The sequence below is a fragment of the Phalangium opilio genome, unplaced genomic scaffold, assembly GCF_054372755.1.
Source record: "Phalangium opilio isolate 3A_F unplaced genomic scaffold, DU_Popi_V2 ptg000523l_1, whole genome shotgun sequence".
In the NCBI taxonomy this organism is placed as follows: domain Eukaryota; kingdom Metazoa; phylum Arthropoda; class Arachnida; order Opiliones; family Phalangiidae; genus Phalangium; species Phalangium opilio.
The window spans coordinates 1,554,893-1,571,423 of NW_028324241.1; the positions used below are offsets into that span (position 1 = coordinate 1,554,893).

Sequence of the window (16,531 nt, forward strand, 5' to 3'; positions counted from 1 at the left end):
CCGGGGTTGACGTGTCAACGGACGATCTCATAATAGCGGCCGCCACAGAGGAAGAACACAACGCAAGATTAACAGCTGTACTTACACTGGCAAGGGCTGCAGGCATAACAATTAGCAAGATGAAACTACAGTTGGCAGTTCTAACCATCACCTACCTTGGACACAGAACCTCTCAGTCTGGGGTTCATGTTGACGGAAAAAAGGCGTCAGCAATTGAGGCACTAACACCACCCACTACCAAAAAAGAACTGCAACGATTCCTGGGTATCATAAACTACCTTAGCAAGTTCATTCCGTACCACTCTGAGAAGGCCGCCCAGTTACGACAACTACTAAAATCAGCGGTGGAATTCGAGTGGTATACGGTCCCTCAAAAGAGCTTCGATGGCCTTAAACACGACATCATGAAGGCACCAGTCCTCTCCTTTTACAACCCTCAAAAGCAAAGCGTATTTTCCGTAGATGCAAGCCAAAACGGTATAAGCGCTGTGCTCTTACAAGGAAATCAGCCGATAGAGTATGCGTCCACATCTCTCCCCGAAGCCCAGAAAAGATGGGCCCAAATTGAGAAAGAGCTACTTGCAGTAGTCTATGCGGTCGAACACTTCCGCTTTATTTAGTGGGCACTAAAGTTCTGATTGAGACCGATCACAAACCACTACTTGCAATTGTCGAAAAACCACTACTTGCAATTGTCGAAAAACCACTAAATGACCTCTCGCCCCGCCTACAGCGTTTGGTCCTAAGATTATCCAAATACGAATTTAACATGGTCTACGTTACGGGAACACAAATGTACATAGCGGATGCCCTATCCAGGTCTCCGGCCCTATCAACCGATATCGACACGAATTAAATCGATGTTAAAAATTTATTATCTTTAATTTTCTAGCCAATTGTAAAAAACGATGTTAAAATTTATTATCTTTAATTTTCTTTTAACTTGTAAAATTTTATGTTAATGCTTTATTGGCGAGACGTAAAAAAGAAACAGGATACGTGGCCTATTATTCTACAGGGCCGGTAGGCCCTTGTAGCCCAGGACTTTTAGGGTTTGACCTAGAACATTTGAACATAAAGATGAAAATTGGTACATGTGTTGTTTTTGACCCAACAAAAAATATACTAAAAGTCCCCTGCTGTAGAGCGCGAGCTTTCGCCGCCATCTTGGAAAATGGCCGCCGGGAATTACAGCTACAATGTATTCCACTTTCTTCTTCAAAAATTATGAAAATTGGTACACATAATGATTGGACCCACATGAACATCATGGAAAAATTTTACAGCTCTGTATTCAATAGTTTGGTCGCCATATTGGAAAATGGCCGCCGTAAATGCTATGTACAGTATATTTCACCATGTTGTTGGAAAATTATGAAAATTGATAGGTATTATAATGAGAGCTGTGTGAACCTCATACTAAAATATTGAAGCCATTTGTCAGATAGTTTGGCCGCCATGTTGGAAAATGGCCGCCATCAATGTCATTTAGATATTGTATATGGTTCAAAAATTATAAAAATTGGTAATTATTATGATGAAGACCGTTTAAGCATCATACTTGAATATTGAAGACGTGCTACTGTTAGTTTGGGCGCCATCTTCGAAAATTACTTCTGGAAATGCTAAATATATTTCAAAAATGTAAATCTTTTTGAAATTCCTATTTTGAATAGATGATTTTCATTAACGTAATAAACAACAAAAAATAGATATCTCGAAGTTGAAATTATCGACGCCATCTTTAAAAATGGCCACACGAAAATTATTGCCCTAAATTCTGAAAGAAAGAAAAGTTATTCAAAGCTGTTATTCTCAACAAGTTGATTAGAGAATACTCTTTAATATAGGGTTTATATATTCTAGTGTTGTTTAAGATTAGATTTTAGACAAATCTCTAACATTTCATTCATATTCATCGTCATCCTGAAGATTTTTCATAATAATTGCATGTCACAACCCTTGATTAGGCGCTACACTTAGCTGGGGGCCTTATCAGCGCCCCTCCCCATCATATTCCAAATTGAACCCGCGGAACCGCCGTCATGGCACACGGGATCGGCCAGTGGGCCCGACAAACGCCACTTGAGCAGGTGACAGAAGCTGGACACCGTCAACGTTGAGCCCAGTCATAAGGTGGTCGGTGACAGGGAAGGATTAAGGCAGCAGAAGACTCGAGGAGACGGGGGAGTTCTCTCCAAGCACAACAGTGCCATACGGCCCAAACAAATAGTGTATGCGCGACCCCTAGAGGGTTGCCAATAGCGGGGGCGAGCCAAGGCAACACCTGGGCGTGGGCGAAGCGGCCGGGCAAAACCTTCACGGATTGGGATAAGTAACGGTCTGAACCAAGTGCGAACCCAAGGAACCGTCACACCGAACTCAGGCCCCCTCCGCAACGACAAGTCCTTTGAGTTAAAAAGGTTAAAAGAACACTTCTTTCATTTACGTGATGTAACTGGGTTTGGTTATGATAAGGCGTGGTTTAAAGTAATGACAGATAATCAACATCTTACAAATTTGTTGGGCTTTTTTAATGACCATATTGCATCTAAGGAAGCCATTGCTGCCGAAGAGAGATTTCTTTTCGCTTTTCTTAGGGTGATAATTGACACGTCCAACCATGTAGATATTAGACGTATAATGGAACCGTTGCCACACATACTGTCAAGTCCTCATTTGATCTCGCTAAGTTTCATCCAACAACAGACGCCGCAAAACTGCATTTTTTCAAGTCAAACAATAGCTGGGAAACGATTTATTCCTGAACAGTGGGGATTGGTTTGCGATCGCGAAAGTCGAAGACCCATTCACACCATTCTCCTTCCGGCATCAGATGAACTTATAACACTCATTTTTTGTACCTGCAGTCTGCAGAACATCTTGTGTAAAGAACTGTGAATGTAGACGATCTGGATTAGATTTTAGGGCAATGTGTGGTCATTGGCAAGGTATTAGCCGTAATAAAAAATCTTCAGGATTAAGAGAAATATGAACGAAATGTTAAAAATGTGTCGTAAATCTAATCCTTAACGACACTAGAATGTTTACACCCCATATAAAACGGTTTTTCCTAACCAAAATCCGAGTAATGTGGCATTCCTTTTTTTCAGATTTTAGATAGTAATATTTCAGCGACCATTTTTGAAGATGGGTCAAAAATTTAGACTCGAAAATAGTTATTTTTATGGCGTTTAATACGTTCAAGAAAATCATCTACTCAATAAAAAAATATTGAAAAAAATTTATATATCGGTAATATATTTGGCATTTCAAGCAGTCATTTTCGAAGATGGCGCCCAAACTATCCGTAGCACGTCTTCAATATTCAAGAATGATGTTTAGATGGTCTTCAACATAATTATAACCAATTTTCATAATTTTTGAACCATATACTGTAACTAAATGACATTCATGGCAGCCATTTTCCAACATGGCGGCCAAACTAACCGACTAATGGCTTCAATATTTTACTATGAGGTTCACACAGCTCTGATTATAATACCTATAAATTTTCATAATTTTCCAACAACATGGTGAAATATACTGTACCTAGCATTCACGGCGGCCATTTTCCAATATGGCGACCAAACTATTGAACCCAGAGCTGTAAAATTTTGCCATGAAGTTCATATGGTTCCATTCATAATGCGTACCAATTTTCATAATTTTTGAAGAAGAATGTAGAATACATTGATGCTTCCATTCCCGGCGGCCATTTTCCAAGATGGCGGCGAAAGCTCGCGCTCTACAGCAGGGGACTTTTAGTATATTTTTTCTGGGGTCAAAAACAACCCATGTACCAATTTTCATCTTTATGTTCAAATGTTCTAGGTCAAGCCCTTTTTTGGCCTATCTGTCCTGGCCTATTGTAGATATGACTTGATACCGTTTTGTATCGTTTAAGTAATATTCACCCGCTTTTGCTAATTTCCTATGGAGATTAACATGGGTTTTTCGTGATTTTTCCCCACCGCTAACTTAAAAACTACAGCGAAGATACTTTTCGGAGTTATCTTAATTTAACAATTAAGTATTCAGGGTGTGCTATCGGCCAGCTTGATCAAAACAATTAAGTCTAAGTATGTTAATTTTACTTAATTACATAAGTACGGCTTTGACCATCGTGATTGGACATAATAATTAGCTAGATATCTCTTGGAAAACTCATTGTCACTACGTATCTGTAGCGTAGTGGTTATCACGTCCGCTTCACACGCGGAAGGTCCCAGGTTCGAGCCCTGGTAGATACATGTATTGACGATCGTGATTGTACATAAGAATTAGCTAGATCTCTTGGAAAACTCAGTGCTACCACGTATCTATGGTACAGTAGTTATCACGTCCGCTTCACACGCGGAAGGTCCCAGGTTCAAGCCCTGGTAGATACATGTTTTAACCATCTTGATTGGACGTAATAATTAGTTAGATCTCTTGGAAAACTTGGACTTACCACGTGTCTGTGGTGTAGTGGTTATAATATATATTTAACAATTATTTCACTTCACTTGGTTTAATAAGGTGACATAGGTATCGTACTTTTTCCCTACTTTTAAAACCATTAAACTAAGTAATATTAGAAGATCAATAGATTGTCTAAAAAAGATGGTAAAAGCCACTGTAAATGGTGCATAAATGCTTAATATTTCCTTAATACTTGCAAATAATATTAGAAATGGGGTTAAAGTACACCCTAAATTATGTCTTTTATGGCACTGGAAAAAACAGCATATATGGTGTTTGAATGCACCATTATATTTTAGAGTGCAAATGTATGACGGTAAAGCAAACATAATTATTCAAAATTTAATTACATTAAGACTGAAGGAACAGATGTTATAAAAAAATGTCTTGGTTTGGACCAAGGCCGAAAAAACAAACGATATGTGTGAGGATAATCAATTGACTGAAGTTTCAGATATTGAAATTTTTTTCTAGTTCTTTTTATCCACTCAATCCTTAATCAATATTTAATTCAATCAACTGATTTTACTGTTAATCGATCTAGTCCCTCTAAATTAATTGAAACAAGTTGGGAAAACCAAAATATTACCTCTCCGTGTCAAGAGGTCTACTACTACAAACGTATTTACCTAGATATGGAATTATTTCACTTTTTTGAAGTAAAAATTTACGAAATATTGAAGCAGTATTCCAAACATAGCGAATGTACAGTAAAGCAGACGACATTTTACATCCAATAAGGATAAATCATGGACACATGGAAATCAGTCAATGGGGAAAAGAACAGGAAATGAAGTCTACGCTTCAGCTGTTTACCCTATATTCTGATAGCTACATTCACAACTGGTTCACCTCAACAATATTCTTAGTTTGCCAACATGAATGTTAACGTTAAATAACACCAAAGCTAAAATGTAGCTAGACGCACTAATAGTCGATGCGCACCATAAAGAGAAGAAAACGTCTGTAGCTACTACCCGTTTACCATTAGCCCTTTTACTTACCTAATTGTCACCATGATCTTTTCTTCTATTATAAAATCTTAACCTGATTATTTAATAGTGTATTTAACGTTCGGCTCACTCTGAACCGTTGATGTCTCTTCATTTCAGACACGAAAATCAAAGCCCAAAGTTTACTTCACCTCAGGCCTCAATTATCTACTCTTTGTTTCATTAAGCCAATTGCGGATAATACTTGATATACCCGCCGGATCCTAGGCCTTAGTTTTCTTCATGATAATACTAAACCAAGGATTATTCTATATACAGATGTAGTATAGCTTAAATAATGTCTAAACAGCCATTTCAAATAACAATATTAAAAAAAATCTTTGGAATATCTAAATGAAACAGAGCTTTAAAGCTACAAAAGTAATAAATGCATCATAATTACGATAATTACTTTACATATTCACTTTATATTATGGAAAAAGGGAATATTAAGGTTCTGTATGATTTCTTAACACATCAACACAAGGCTAACTGCTAACGCGACGCACTAGTGTAACCATGGACATACACACAGACAAAAACATAGACTGCTTTTTAACTCTTTCCGTATTAATTTTGAGTTGAGAAACAAGATTATCTTAAATATTAAAATAAAGATAATTTATATTAAATATTTTCTTCGTTAGTTGTTCGCCTAATTGAGCGTTACATCGTTTTGATAAAGAACAATTAAACATTCTTGAGAGAGTTGACTAATATTGGCGTTTGAAATGAAGCATACGCCGGTTGCTTCGCCTTACTCAAATAGGTAGTATATAAGGGTGTCGAACTACAGTTAACAGCAAGAACAACGGCAATTGCGAAAACCTTTGGTGGACAACCCACTCTAGGGAGGCTAGACGTTTCTCGTAACCCTAGTTGATCGCCGCGAATGTCTTAAACCAAATGATGACGATGGAGTTAGAAGCCAATGAGACAGATTGGTTTCTATGTGGAATAGACGGAAGACCAGTAGATAATGGTGTTTAGAAGCCAGTGTGTACAGACAGGTGTCCAAGTGGGATGGACAAAGACCAGAAGATGGTGGTGATTAGAAGCTAGTATGTACAGACTGGTGTCCAAGTGGAATGGACGAAGACCAGAAGATGGTGGTGATTAGAAGCCAGTAAGTACAGACTGGTGTCCGTGTGGGATGGACAAAGACCAGAATATGGTGGTGTGAGAACTCAAGTAGAGGAGCCATTTCCGTGACTGTGAAAGCAGTTCGGAAATGGCGAACACGTTTGCTCCGATTTGGAAACTGCGAATGCGGTCACGTGGGTGTAACAACAGACACACCCAGACACACACGATCGTTACAGAGTGACTTATGTCACGGAGAGGTAAAAATTTGTTTTCAGCAAACACGTTTTCTCCGATTTGCGAACGCGGTGACAGTCGCACACGTCCAGTGTAATACCTCTCCGTGACGTCATCCAAAAAAGTACGTCGTAGCAAACAACAAGTTTGGAAAACCCAAATATTACCTCTCCGTGTCGAGAAGATTATATAAACTTAAGTATCCAATTAAAACGTCGACCTTTTTGCCCTCATCCGTTCCCGCGCTTTGCGCTTCCGCATTTCATCCTTACTCTCAACATTATCTTCCTCCATTTTACATATAAAAATCAAATACTCACAAGAAGAAGCGGCAAAAACTTGCTGGTTGTTTACAACCACTTAATTTGACTTAATATCCAACTTCCAAACACAAATATTTACTGGTAGATAAATTGTCAACCCACAATCAAAGAAAAATTATCAAGAATGGCTCCCGCAAATTTAAAAGGTCAATTTTCAACTAGGTGGGCGTATCTGATTAGATTTAAAATATATATTTTTGAAATTTTTGGTCTGACTGTTATCTACACCTAGATGGTTTTCAGTCAAACAAACAAGGAGCATAAACACAATAGTGGAAGCTTCAGTCTTATTTAAAACATGTAAAACAATTATCATCTCTGCAAATAGCTTACACATCTCTTTTTTACCAATGCCTAACCGTTTCGATTTTTCTAAAGCAATCTAAGCACTGAAAAATATTTTTTGATAAAAAATAAATGTTTTATATTCTTATTAAGAATAAAACAAGAGGATAAAAAAGGTCTGTCCTCTCGTAATTTTTTAAGCTTTTATCATGATTACTCTATTCAACAGTAACAAGGAGTATAGACCCATTAGTGGAAGCAGTATTTTTTTTCCGAAACAATCTCGCTTATGTTTATCCTCTCAAGACTTCGCTAAAAACGTATTACGCCTACGTAAAATATTAATAGACAGGCAAGGATTCATGCCATTAAAGAAGGAGCGCAATATTATCCATATTTTCATTTCATATACAGAAAAAAGAAATTATTATGTTTCTGAGAGGAGCTTCCCATTTTGGTTGTTGTTTTGGAAAATATATCGCAAGGCACGGGCCTTGATAGATATATGAGGCAATGAATGAAATATATCACAATGCACGGGCCTTGATAGATATAGAAGGCAATGAATGAAATATGTCACAATGCACGGGCCTTGATAGATATAGGAGGCAATGAAGGAAATATATCGCATGCACGGGCCTTGGTAGATATAGGAGGCAATGATAATCTCTCTCTTTGCACGAGAGGTTTATCTTTAATATTTAAATAAATATAATTATTTTTAATTATTTTAATCTTCAATAATTAACATTAATAATAGTTAAATCGTTTAAAATAAAGTTATACCTAATATCTTCTCAAACTTTGCTAATATTGACGTTTAAATTGAAGCGTACCCCTCTTACCCGATTGTTTTAAAATTTTGGTATATATTTGGAAATCGTTTCCCGATCACAACTTAGGGAGGCTAGAAGTTTCTCGTAACCCTAGCTGATCGCCGCGTATATCCTAAAACCAAACGATGATAATGGAGTAGAAGCCAATGATAGAGATTGGTGTCTATGTGGAATAGACGGAAGACCAGTGGATAATGGGGTTAGAAGCCAGTGTAAGTGCAGACAGATGTCAATGTGGGATTGACAAAGAATAGAAGATGGTGGTGTTGGAAGCCAGAAAAGTACCAGACTGGTCTTCATGTGGGATGGACGAAGACCAAACATGGTGGTGTGAGAACTCAAGTATAGAGTAGCCAACGGAGAGAAATACAATTTTCCAAATTTCTGTGAACTGTCAATGAGGTCTGGAAATTAGGGACACGTTTGCTCCGATATGCAAACTGCGAACGCGGTCACGTGGGTGTAACAACGGACAGACAGACAGACACACAGATACGACCGTTACAGAACCTCTTCTGGACTACGTCACACAGAGAGGTAAAAACTATGAGTCCCAAATATGAAAGTGAAGCTACAAAGAGAAACAAGTTGGGAAACCAAAAAAGCCTCTCCGAGTCGAGGCGTTTTTCTTAAATAATTGAATATATATAATTGATATTAACTATTTTAATAGTCAGTAATTTACCTTACTATTAGGTCAGTCGTTTTAAGAAAAGTGTTTCCTAAAATCATTTTAAACATAGTTATTGTTGACATTTGAATTCTAGCGTATGCCTCTTTAACAATTTTTGTAAATTTAGGGTATATAAGGCGATTGATTTACAGTAAATATCAAGAAAACTAGCAATTGCGTGAAGCTTTGAAGAAAGCCCTGCCATTGGACGGCTAGGCGTTTCTTGTAACCCTAGCCGATCGTCGCGTACACCTTAAAGGATAGCGCGGTTCCTGTGGATCCCCTACAAGTTGCCTTTCCTTACGAACTCCAGTTTTAGCTTGGCGAAGACAGGAATCATTTGTGGGCGATATTGATACGTGCATGTATAATTCCCGCCCACTAGCCTTTGCCAAGCCAAACCCGAGGTTGAGGAGGAGGCGCACTATGCTTTAATGACGGTAATGGAACTGCGAACGCTTTCCGGAATTAGCATACACGTTTGCTCCGATTTGCCATTTGCTAACGCGATGAGAGACACAGACAGACACACACACCCCGACACGTCCAGTGTAGTACCTTTCCGTGACGTCATCGTCACTCGGAGACATAAAAAGGGTTTGAGGAGATTGAAAAATCTTCGAAATTAACTTTTTTAACAAAACTGGGGACGTCTTCGTATTCTCATTTACACCAAAAGAAGCCACAAGAGTGATAATTATAGAGAATCAGAACTCATGAAAAGGCTACAAAGAAAATGTTTTAAGCTTCTCGCGACATGTATTGAAACAACATGTTGATGCTCTTCCTAGAATTTTTATATTTTTGACGACATGAAATTGTCTTCTTAATATATTATGCTGTCTCGAGTCTTTTCCAACTGAATATTAATTTAAATTTTACATTTCTGAAATAATTAGCCCTGGGCCCCATGACACCTTAAGACGGCCCAGTTCACAACGCCGCCGCCCCCACCGACAACAACCGGGCGGACCACAATTCGTAAATGTTCATCATACGATGTGGCTAATAACAAAAAGTCTCGTTTTCCCAACTCTGTATATGGTTTCCACTTGATTAACGTAGCAAATGATGCAAGTCCAGGCCTTGCCCAAACACAAACAGTTTGAGATAAGTCTTTTATTAGAAAAAGAAAAATTTAAATCATGCTCGTGCTGTTCTTGTTCATTTCATCGGGTTCAGTGAATGAGTCCGTGAGTCACTGAGTACTCTACTCGACACAAATTGCTTTTAAGTGTAAAGATTTTTAGGACCTTTAATGTCTTCTACAAAGGTTCGTAATTCTAAAACTCTATTTCAATCCCGTGAAAATTGGATTTTTCATAATAGACTTAGGACGGAAGATGTTAAAGCATGCCCTGGCTAGCAAGAAAAAAAAGCTCTCAGTATTTTCTGTAAAATCGTATACTAAAACTGGAATGAACGCTTAAGTGTTTTGCACCTGAGAACGCCCATGAAACAGGCCTACGCTGGCCTAGGGTTAAGTTGTGTTTTGCAGACCAAATTATATTTTATCAACAGTAGGCCAAAGCATTATATTTTGTTATCATGTAAGCCTATTAACCTTTTATCTACCCGTATATAAATACGGCAGAACAATTAATGTACGCGCAATATATGATGGACGACGTTACTAGTTGACTAAATAAATGCTCTTAAACATAGTTGTGATCCTTATTGAAAGCACGGCCTAAACCCCAACAATGGCGACGGACGCACCCTCATCTCACCTGCTAGACCGCACGACAAGACGTACGAAGAGATCACCGCCATCTTGACAACACACTTTGAGCCAATACCATCCGAGATAGTGGAGCGCTGCAAATTTTATAAACGAGACCGGAAATCCGGGGAAAACGTCATCACCTACGTAGCGGCCCTACGTCAAAAGGCCGAATTTTGCAATTTTGGAAACACCCTGGACACCATGCTCCGAGATCGTCTGGTATGTGGAATTAATATTGATATGATCCAGAAGCAGCTCCTCACCATCAAAGATATAACCCTACAAAAAGCCATCAACACTGCTCAAGCATTCGAGACCGCGGAACAAGACGCTCGGCAACTCAAACGCTTTATGGGAGAAGACGACACCATCAACAAACTATCGCAAAGTCGCCACCATCAACCTCCGGAATCGAGAGCAACATACCCACCCCAACGACACCAGTCCGGCCATAACAGACAGAACGCAAGACCTCGCGACTGCATTCGATGCACCAGTACAAGTCACCGGGAATGGGAGTGTCCCTACGCCGCATACACCTGCCACTCTTGCGGAACGAAGGGCCATCTCGAGAAGGCATGTCGTAAAAAATCAAGGAGCACATACAATCGCGTGCACCCAGGGCGACCACCAAGACTCGACAGGAGAACTAACACCCATCACCTACACGAAACCGACAGCGAAGACGAACAACAAACCTACAAAATTAGTGACGTAGATGCTACGGATACAGCGTTGGAATACAAGATCTTCCATATCGAAGACATCAATCAAACTTCACAACATCAACACATTTCAACAGGCCACCGCCAGTCATCAACGCCAGATGTATAGTCAACGACGTACCAATATCCTTCCAGGTGGACACTGGATCCGGCTACACTATAATATCCGAGTCATACCTGCCCCAATTGAGCCTAACGGAACCACTAATTTAAGGCAACCTGCTACTATCGGCATATACTGGCCATCTCCTCGACATCGTGGGCCAAGCATGGGTTACCGTCACGTACAATCAACAAACACTCAAGTTTCCTCTACTTATCGTAAGTGGCAATGCAAGGAGCATCATGGGAAGAGATTGGATCTTTTTCTAAATTCTGGATTTTAATACATCCTGAAGAACGAACACACAACGTCCACGAACCAACCAGCGCATTAGAAAAATTATTGGACAAGTACGACATACTGTTTTCGCCCGGAATGGGATGTCTCAAAGATGTCAAAGTTAAGCTACATATACGTGAGGATGCACCTACACCACGATATCACAAGGCTCGATCCATACCAGGAGAAAGTCGAGAATGAGCTTCACAGACTTGAGGAAGAAGGCATCATCAGTCCAGTACCATATGCCGAATTCGCGACACCAATCGTCCCCATTCTAAAGAAAAATGATACGATACGCATATGCGGAGATTATTAGGTCACCACCAATAAAATCGACACCGAGCGTTACCCCCTGCCGAAGGTGGACGATATTTTTGGAAGACTCGCGAACTGCACCATATTCGCTCGAATCGACCTACGCAATGCCTTCTATCAACTGGAACTTGACGAACAATCGCGAAACTACGTCATTAACATTACCACAAAGGGTCTATACCGATACAACCACCTTCCGTTCGGAATTTCCTCATCGTCGGCCATTTTCCAAAGACACATGGAAATGTTGCTACAAGATCACCACGGAACGGCACCATTTCAAGACGACGTCATCGTTGGAGGTAGACATGCGGATGACCTACTACGAAAATTGGAACTATTCGAAACATTTGCCAAGGCTGGGTTGAAACTAAATCGTGAGAAATGCCGCTTCCTTGCCACCGCGGTGGGTTTTCTCGGATACCGTCTGGACGATTATGGATTGCACCCACAACGACAGAAACTGGCAGCCATCAAGGACGCACCAGCACCGTGGAACATTGACGGACTAAGGTCATTCCTAGGATTGATCAATTACTACGCGCGATTTATACACGACTCCGCTACATTATTTTCTCCATTATACGCTCTACTCAATAAAACGCAGTCATGGGCATGGACCAAACTACACCAGGACACATTCGAAGCGGCCAAGAACGCAATACAGTCATCCGACATACTGATTCTGTTTGACCCCAGCAAAGAGGGCATTCTCGCTTGTGACGCCTCTGCCGTGGGACTTGGCGCAGTCATTTCGCACTTTGTAGACGGGACGGAAAGACCGATAGCCTTCGCATCACGCACTCTATCATCCGCCGAAAGGAATTATGCGCAAATCGAGCGCGAAGCACTATCGTTAGTTTTTGGAGTCACCCAATTTCGAGACTATTTTCTAGGAAAGCGATTCACCTTAATCACGGACCACAAGCCTCTCATCGCCATTTTCGATGAAAATAGACCCGTACCAACAACGGCAGCGGCACGTCTGCAGAGATGGGCTTTGACACTCTCGGCATACGATTACAAGATTAAACAGAAGAAAGGGAATCTTCACGGCAATGCGGACGCATTAAGTCGACTACCCGTTGAATCTCCGGACTTGGACCCACCAATACCGACCGAGATGGTACTCTTAATGCGGGCCAACAACAATGGATCAATCAATGCTGCAGAAATGGTGCAAGCAACCCGAGTGGATCCGACGCTAGTGGAAGTTATGAAGTATACGAAAACAGGGTGGCCTAAAACACACAAGAACCTCCCACCAGAAATCATGACATATCACTATAGACGTTTAGAGATATCAACAATGGACGACCTTTTACTAGTTGGCAACAAAGTCATCGTACCAGAGTCTCTTCGAGACAAGATAATGAAAGAATTACACGCGACACATCAAGGGATACGTTCCATGAAGGAAATCGCCAGAGCTAAAGTTTGGTGGCCAAACATAAATAAAGACCTCGAAGCGTTATCACAATCATGCCCAACATGTAGACAACACGCACCCATGCCGAAGCAACAATTTTCATCATGGCCACAGGAAATCAAACCATGGAGGAGAGTGCACATCGATTTTGCGGGACCCATCGAAAATCACTTTCTATTAATATTAGTGGATGCTCACTCGAAATGTATGGAAGTCGACGTGACAAGGTCGACATCATCAGCTGTAGTGATTCGGTGTATACGACAACATATTGCAAGATTTGGAGTAATGCCAAAACTGGTATCAGACAATGCTTCCTGTTTCACCAGCGACGAATTCAAGGACTTTACGAGACAATACGGAATAGAACATTTAACATCTCCTCCATACCATCCACCATCCACCATCCAACGGTCAAGCGGAGAGGGCAGTGAGAACCATAAAAACCACGCTAAAAAATCACTAGCGGATCGACACCCGAACTTGAAGTAATCGATTCGGGCCTGGACTCTTACACGGAAGGATCCCTAGAAACGAGAATAGCCAAAATATTATTGAATTATCGAAGAACACCAGTAAATGACGGTCCATCACCGGCGGAACTCATGTTGAATCGGACGCTCATCTCGAACCTAGACTTATTCAATCCCCATAACGTGACGCCGAACATCAAATCAAGAAACACACCGGAAAGACAAGAGCGGCATGTATACATAAGAAACTACGGACGGGGTGATAAATGGATTTTAGGGCAGATATTACAGCGGCAAGGCAACATGATGTACAAGATAAAGACAACGAATGGAATTACAACTCGACACAAGAACCAGATACGTTTCACCGACATTAAAACCGTTCCATCGCCTACAGATGAATACACACTACAGCAGGAGCCGGGAACGAACTCGCAGAATTCCAATACCAAGAAAACAATGTGGTCAAACAAACAGACTCTATTTACCCCGTCGAATAACAGTGTCTGTTGTTTCACGGTTAGATCGAAAAATTGATATTTTAAAATACCCTTTTGGCTTTCTGCGTTGTAGTTTTCGATTAAAAAAGAGCTTGATGTGTGCAACTTACGATCTAAATGTTCCTTTATAGCAGTGAAAAATTTTACCTCATGTTTATGACATTTTTGATGAAACTTGAAGCGATATTTGACATTGAAACAGTTCTAAAGTTCAATAAGAAAAGATCTTTCCCGTAATGTAAAGGCTTTTTCAAGGTGTAAGCACGGAAACAAAAATATTCCAGATGACCTAGATTGCTGATATAAACTGCGTTTTCTTTGTTGAAGATAGCATCCAAGTCATCTTTATTCTCCGTCGGGTGTTCCTTAAATCTTCTTTCGTATTCCTTAAAGATATCCTGACGGATGGCCTGTTAATGAAGATTATTTTTTATACTCAACATATAGAATTGACCATACAAATTTTAAGCAAGGTTGACATGATAATGGTTTTTTTTCGGTCTCTGCTTCCTCCTGATCTTCCTCTACCTCTAAAGCTTTACTATTCCTGAAATTAAAAATTATAATAACAGGGATTTTGATACCTCCCTGTCCTCACTTCAGGGAAACAAAGAATTTAACATGAACTAAACTTGAAGCCACTTAATACCTTAATAAAAACGTAGCTGGTTGCCTTTCGATGTAAGAGAATAGGCAAGTCTGGGTATTTCAAGATATCGTCCAAGTAATTTATGTTGTGATCAATGTCCAACGTCAATTTAGTTGACAGGTTGGCCTTGAAGTTTTCTACCAAAAAAAAAAAAACAACCGACGAAATAGAGCGCCAATAAAAACTTCTTGGTAGCTTCGCATTTGTTAGCCAACATATCAGAAACCAGTCGTTGTCCGGGCACGAATCGATTGGTATACGCAAACAAGAGATTCCAAAGTTTGAAATTGAACAAGATCAGGAAAAGATTGATAAAAATCCAGACCTAAAAAGTCAAAATTCCCCCTTAAATGTAAAAATGGTTCGCTCCTCCACGTTGTTATATAAAATGTGAAATTCTGGAACACCGATTAATGGTCATATTCATCCACCCACTGACCAGTAATATAGGCTGCGTTCAGTAACCGGCATCAAAAACATCGATGACTAAATGATGACATCGATGTCTTACTGAACGGTTTTCGCGTTTTTGGGCGTGACGTCATGATGCTCATCGGATGCCCATCAGAAAAATCAGCTGTGAGAGGAGGTTTTTTTGATGAGCATCGGATTCATGACGTAAATTTCGTCATTTTGCGCCGCTACAATTAAAATAATGTAGAATTGACAAATATTATCCTTATGGATAATAATACTAAAAAGCAATATATTATTTCGGTAAAAAATGGATTCTGACAGAATTTTGATTTAATTGATAAATTGAAGTACAATATCTTTGTAAATATCTCGGATTTATTATTTAAGCCTCTGCCGTAACATTATCATAATATCGTCGCCATTAAGAAAAGCATCGATTACACAAAATTGTGCCGTTCAACAACTGCAACGTCATAATGACATCAAAAGAACACCGATTTCATTTTCCCAAACATCGATGTTTTTCCTGATGAGTGTTACTGAACGCAGCCATAAAAATTAGAGAACAGACATGCCTGAGGATGAAAGACTTGAAGGACCCCGGTCAATGATATTTGGTACTCGGCTTCGCGGAAATGAGTAAGAGTGTTGTGCTCTGTGTACCAATATGGGTGCGTGCAGGTTTGGTTTCGTTTCTCAATTGAATCAACGCAAAACGTTTCAAGTATACGAGGCTCAAAGTGTAGATCGGTGTACTAAAACAAAATAAAAAATTAACATAAGTTTGCACAAGTGTATCATGCAAAAATACAATACCGGCGCGTAGCTCCAATCGGTTACAGGAATGAACGTAATATTTACCCTGAAATAGACAACAAAAAAATCTATATCCTACGGTAAAATTATTTATGCAAGCCTGGAAAAAATTACCTCCCTCTCGTAAACAAAAGGAAATCAATTTGAAGGATATCTGCAAAATGTGTACCCTTCCTTTCGAATTTTTCCATTAAAAAGTTGTA

At 39.7% G+C, this 16,531-nt stretch overlaps 2 non-coding genes across 2 annotated transcripts; both read left to right on the plus strand.

Annotated features, from left to right (window-relative positions):
• The first annotated feature begins 4,180 nt into the window (after positions 1-4,180).
• TRNAV-CAC (transfer RNA valine (anticodon CAC)) lies at positions 4,181-4,253 on the plus strand. The gene has a single exon. It is a non-coding gene; the product is annotated as a tRNA-Val (tRNA).
• Positions 4,254-4,318: 65 nt separating this feature from the next.
• Positions 4,319-4,391, plus strand: TRNAV-CAC (transfer RNA valine (anticodon CAC)). Its single transcript has one exon. It is a non-coding gene; the product is annotated as a tRNA-Val (tRNA).
• Positions 4,392-16,531: the final 12,140 nt, after the last annotated feature.